Source organism: Gadus morhua, chromosome 16 (genome assembly GCF_902167405.1).
Source record: "Gadus morhua chromosome 16, gadMor3.0, whole genome shotgun sequence".
Classification (NCBI taxonomy): domain Eukaryota; kingdom Metazoa; phylum Chordata; class Actinopteri; order Gadiformes; family Gadidae; genus Gadus; species Gadus morhua.
Window position 1 is genome coordinate 30,521,197 of NC_044063.1, and position 6,719 is coordinate 30,527,915.

Here is a 6,719-nt window from a genome sequence, read left to right on the forward strand (position 1 = left end):
CCGATGAGAGCAGGTAGCAATCAAGTTGCCATGGCCCATGGGTAAACCAATGATTAGGCACCACCACACAAGTTAACGAAAGATCGCTGTAGGCTTCAATATCATGCAAGCACTTATTTTTATTTTGTCCTACATCACAATTGCATGCTTTAATAAAGCATTGTTTTCGTTTGGTTTAGTTGCTAACGTGCTTCACTGCTTAATAACTCTACTTGGAAGACGCCATTTAATACTGCACCCCATTATGTATTAAGGGTATTTATGAAAAAAGGCTTTATTTATGAAACCAACAGGGGGTGCTGAAGCTCATTATTTGTACCACTTAGCTAGAAAACCAAACAGCACTCCCTTTCAAACTATCTATGCAGGTTATGTCCAATGAAGAAACAGAAATGGGACCATGTAATCAAGAATATAAATGTAGACACTAAACACAATAAATATACTGGATGGCAACCAGGGGGGTATACCACGAACCTTGCTGAACATACCCAGGCTTTCTTGGGAAAACCTGGCTCGACAGAGCCGCAACTCGCAATCAGAGTTAAATGGTACCACGACGCTCACTTTAGATTCAATTAGTTGAACCAGGTTTTCCGCTTTAGGTTCAATGCGCGTTCACATAAAAGGGGCGTTTCTCGCGTCATTTGACTCCCCCTTATGCTAAATAAATCGCGCGAGAGCGGTGTATTTCATCCAAGGCGAGCAGTGTATTATAATGAACTCCTACGAGAAATTCAAAGTTCAAATCACAGCCACGGGGAACACGGTCGCCCATAATATGGCTAGGGTGGCGTGCTGGCAAAAAATAGCCGACCGTGTTAATTCGTAAGTGAAAAGATTCTGCATATTGTCTAAAAAAGATTATGTATCATCATCCCTTTTACCCCCATATATGTGGGGCCCCATGTTTGCTCCTATGAACATGGGGCCAAGTCAAAAATAAATATAAAAATATTATTCAATGTGGTAAGTTGTAAGCACCCATTTGAATAATTTCAGGTGAATCTAGCCTATGATTTGGTTTTCCGACTATGGAGGTGATTTTTCTTAATAATTCTCACAGCTATAATATGAATTTGTAGAATAAAAAATGCCTAGGCCTATTTGTGTCACTGACATAGCGGTTATATAAGGGATAATGGACAACACGGCACTTGACCATATGTACGTTAAACGTGCGGGGTCACTTTCGAACTTGAAACACAGACACACTGCGCAACACTAGCCGCGTTTACATGGCACATCTGATCCGCATAGATTTCTATGCGGAATAGATCTGTTCCTAAAATGTGATCCCCTACTGTATGCATGGCAGTAACAAAAGCGTCCGTTATGTCTCTCGCGCACACCTGACACATCTCTGGACCGGCGGCGACATAATGGACGTCCTATCGCTATTTGGCATTGTGAATTTGATTTTAATGAAAGCACAGCAGGAGAGAGCTTTTCTCTGCCTGCTCCTTCAATTAAGAAGGAGGACAGCACAGCTACGTCCGATCTTTATATTTACCCTCACCTCCGCCGCAAACAAGAGGAATTTGAATGCGAGTCCGCAGCCAAGACTGGTGGGAGAGAGTGGTCTTTCTAAATTAAGAAGTATTTTAACGTTCAGCCTGCAAAAGTACTACTGTAGTAGTAGCCTACTCATTTACAGTTATCTCGGACGCGCGCGGACACTACGATACGCGAACATGTCATTAATAAACACCCATGTCCCGTCGCTTAGCAACCGGACACGCTTACCGGACTACTTACGTTACGAACAAAGACGTGAATCAGGCAATAAATCCACTTTCCTTGACAGCGGTCAAGTTCAGTGTGCATAAAAGTACCAACGGAGCTCAGTGGACCAATTGCGAACTACTGCAGCTGCTCTAAATTAAACCCCAATTTGTTCGGAATAAGTGTATACATGTCGATTAAAACGGACTACACCACCTCTTCTATTCGACATAGAATTCTATGCCGAACAGATAATTGTATTCCGAATGAGGCGTATATATGATCATTTTCTATTCCGCATAGAAATCTATGCGGATCAGATGTGTCCATGTAAACGCGGCTAGTAAGTGCATGGCTTCTTTGTGTAGCATTGACTACATACAGGGCCGGATTAACAATTTTCTGTGCCCTGGGCAACAAGGCTCAAGGCCTCCATAGAAGATTACTCAGTGGCCTTCCTTCTAGACTTTAAATATGCAAACTGGTGCACAATATCTTCAAAATCAATTCCCTCAACAACTTCATTTTCTATGGACAGTAAAGAAAGGGCAGAAAGTCTTGCCTGTGTCATAGTGGTTCTTAATGCATTTTTAACTCGTTTTAAAACAGAAAAAGACCTCTCACCCTCACAATTTGAGACGGGCAGAGTTAAAAACATTTTAAGCGCAACATATATATTTGGGAATGTTGTTTTAAGGCCATTTGTTTCAAGAATCTGCAATATTTTAACAGGGGAAGTCTCACTCGGCACAAAGTGTGTGAACTGCATGAGCTCGTCTGCTAAGGACGCATCTAGGTCTGTAGGATATGTGGATGTCAGCCTAGCAGCTCGGTCGCGCACATCACGCTCAACATAGTCCCTGTCAAATAAGACGCCAAAGAGCTCACACACATGACATCTGTGTAGGCACCGATCCGTTTGGTTAGGCAAGCAGTGAGTTTGTCAATTATCACATAATATGTGTCCACTTTGAATTTTAGACTGCCATTACTAAAGACGACCTCCTCATCGTTGTCACTCTCGTCAGCAAATCTCTTCCTTTTTCGCCTACGTGAAATGTCATATTGATAATCCTGTGTAGCACTGACAGATCGTGCTGATTCTTCCAGCTCTGCAAACTGGTCTCGTAACTTGACAACATAGCAGAGCAGTGACTGTAAAAGCCGCACAGCAGTTGCTAAATCTAGGTCTCTCGTTTGGATTTTGTCACTGGTTGCTTTAAATCTGTCTAGTATTCTGTCCCACACCATGGTCATCAGAACACTTTCAAGTGTATCAAGCTTCGCAACCAGCGCAGAAGCTTCACGTTTGCATCGCTCTTTTTCGACACTGTCAGATGATATTTTGGCCAATGAATCTCGAATTGCCCTGTAATTTCGGCAAAGAGCTTTCGTAGAGTCTGCTCTACAGCTCCACCTCGTACCGCAGAGGGATTTTAAAGTATGGCTAATGCTAAAGTCGTTTTTAAAAACTGTATTCCAGCGATGAGTTGAAGCACTGCAAAATGCATAAAGAGACTGTAGAAGGTCAAAAAAAGAGATGACATCTGCACTACAGTCTTCAATGGTATTAACACCAACAAGGTTTAATGAGTGGGCGGCACACGGTGTATAGTGGATTAGTGGGTTAACTTTTTTTAAGTGAGCTTGGAGTCCGTTATACTTGCCTGACATGTTGCTAGCATTATCATAACTTTGACCACGACAGTTCGCCATGTCCAGGCCAAGGTTTCGCACCATGCTAATTACAGTCTCCGCTAAACTAAGGCCTGTGTGGCTGTGGATGGGCTCAAATCCAATGAACCAACAGAGAAATATTTTGCCTGCTTTATTTCATCTGCAATGACTTGCTTTGCTTTGTCACCCATTAACGCAATAAATTCATCACACACAGTGGAAGAAATATATGATGGCTTACCTTTCCCCTTGTTGCCATGTTTTGCAAGGTGTTCTTTTAAAAATGGGTCGAAATGTGCAATGACTTCCAATGTCCCAAGATAATTCCCATTATGCACTGAGCCCAACAGTTCGTTGTCGCCTCTGAATGCTAGCCCCATAGCTGCCAAAAACTTGATGACAGTAACCACACACCTGAGTACCTCGGTCCAGTACCGATGTTCTGCCTCACATTGTCGGACAAGTGCAGCATCCACTCGGCAACCGACTTGGGATCTCTGTATTAGAGACAACATATTCCGTCTGTGTTCAAAACTTCTTTCATGGTCCCCGATCCTCTCAGAGTGTTTCCAATCGCTAAATCCACTGATGAAGGCGTGTTTTTGGGTTTGGGGTGACAGGAGTTTGCAGGCATGACAATAGACAGAGCCAGTAGATGGCGAATAAAGTAGCCATTCCCTCGGGACGTCTTCATTGTTCTGGAGACGGCAATTAAATAAGTCATTCGTGAGAGAGCGGGTTCGACACCCAAGCCCAGACTCCCTCACTGATGCTGGGTACCTGCTTGCCCGGTTGTGGAAGGCAGCGGGTCCTCTGTGGATGGCTTCCTCCCTCAGCGTCTCTGTCAGGGGTCCCCAAAGTGCCGGATCTGACGGTAGTGTGAAGGTGGTGCAGGGGCTGGAGCTACCTGCTGTCTCAGCTCCTTCAGTTGGACTTTCATCATGTTTGTTGTGATGTGGAGGCTGTTCATCCTCTTGTTCTTTGCTCAGCTGGCTGTCGTCCCATTGCTCGGTGCTAGCTTCCACACTGGTGGGAGCCTGACGGCTAGTGCTAGCACCACTAACGTTAACGGTAGGCGTTTCCACAGCCACCACAGGTGAAAGAGGTATTTTATCGTTTTCATCGCCTTTTCTCACAGGGCACTGATTTGGAGAGAAAAATTTGGCTATCTTTGGTACGTGTTTCAAATTGTCGGCTAACTTCAATTATTTTTTTCTTTTCAATTTTCTTTTAGCACTCCCGCTCAACTGCTTCTCCATCTTGCTACACTGCTTCTCCCCATACAACGCTCATCTCCAGCCTCAGCGGCATTTGTGCAGGCAGACTAGACTACACAAACAATGTTTTCAGACTACACAAACACTGTTTTTGCCGCTTCTAGAATACACAAACACAGTTTTTTTTATATTTTGATCGAACGAGTTGCAATAAAGTGCTCACATCAAGGAAAGTGAGGACTGCGTTCATAACGTGATATTTGTCAACAACGTTGTCAAGGGCCCCTTTGATGTCACGGGCCTGGGCAAGTGCCCAGTTGCCCTAATGGTTAATCCGGCCTTGACTATGTGGCTTTATCAAAACACATTTCAAACTCACTTTGCACTAAAGCACTTTTCTGCAGGAAATGCATTTTCTAGTTCTTATGTTATTGAGTTTGAACTTTTTAGCATTTGGATAGTTGATCAATGTATTAATCCTGCAGTGTACAGTATGTGTATTTTATGGTGTGTTCCTCAATCCTCGGACGCCAGACTTCCGAGTCGAAAGTTGAAGATCTCCCAGCTCTCTTGCGGCATTTCTCGGAGGCAAGCCCCCTTTTGTCTTCATCTTTTGGAAATCTGAGAGTATAACGAGAGCAGTGATGACGCTCTCCTCAAAATGACTGCGCCCGTGAAGAGATTTTTCTTTTGTTTTATTTGTACCACGTTGGTCATGTTATTGTAGATTTTCAATGATCTTTCCTTCTTTATTCTGGTCACCAATTTATGCATTGCAAGGGCCTGCTGTGCGTGCAATACAATGTAAAGTTGTGTTGTTTGTTTTCGGGCTGGTTTGCTAAAGATTTTACAATTGACCGCCAGTGCTGCATTCACTGTGCGAGTGAGCCTTCTGCCGGTGTCAGTGCCCTCTTGTGGCAGGGAGCGTTGCTTCCACCTGTTTGTAGACTGCTAGGGGGCACATTTTTATTGCTGGTGTAAACATTACGTTTGTGCCTTTGACAGTGGGCCGTCAAAAGCCGTCCGCGACGGACATACCCCTTTGCTGTGGAAGAGGAGCGTGCATCTGGCAGACACGCTTACCCTCTCCCGGCAGCGAGCTAGGTGGACTGCTTAGGCCTCTGGCCACTTGTAGAAGCAAGTAACCACTGTTTGGAAACAGGTTGGTTAAAGATAGTTGTTTGGCGACAAGCCTGTCGACAACCGCTTAGTAGGCACTAGCGCCCGGCGAGCGAGTAGTCAGCTCACTCTTTGGACAGTTAGTATAGAACCTTGGCACTCAGCAGTATCGTCGATGGTTAATCTGGGTGAGAAGAGGTAGTTGGATGACGCCATACGCACGGTCAGATAATTAGATAGGGGGCTGGCCTTAGTAGCTTACATCAGACGTGGCTAGCCAATCATGGCTGCCGTAGTGACAAAGTGCTTCTGAGGGATACGCGGGGAGGCGTACCCCATATGTGAGATACCTCACGAATGCTTGGAAGAGTACCCTTGGATTCCCTCCGCTTCCACGTGTCCGCAAGGATCCGCCTTTTACCGTCCAGTACGCATAGCAAGTGCGCAGACTACTCATGCTCCAGGACACAAAGATGTTTCTTTTGAAGTGAACATGTGCCAGGAGATCTGCCCTTACCCAAATGTTCAGTTTTTTTTAAGGAATATAAGGACACACAAGGGGTGTTGTACTCCTGGAAGAAGTTAGGATCAGGAAACACGCATTAGTGGAAGCAGACTGAAGTGGATACTCTGAGGGTCCGGAGTCGGACTGACGTGACCATCCGCAGCAGTCCACGGACGCGCATTGCGGACGTAGGTCGGAGGCTGTGATGTAGTCATCCACCCGGTTTCACGGACCCGCAGACACACCATGTGTGGACACACATAGCAAGCGAACTAAAGAATCAAACTAAGTAGATGCCTGTTGGAATAGATGTTGTGCGAGGGGATACGCCGTTGGCCCATTTATATAATTCGTCCATTAAACATATGAAGACTGCCAAAGGGCCTTGAACTGCCTCCAACCGGCAGGCAGGGAGGGAACGAAGGACCCAGACTGAACCATGTTGCAGGGCATCAATTAAAGGCCTAAATATCAAG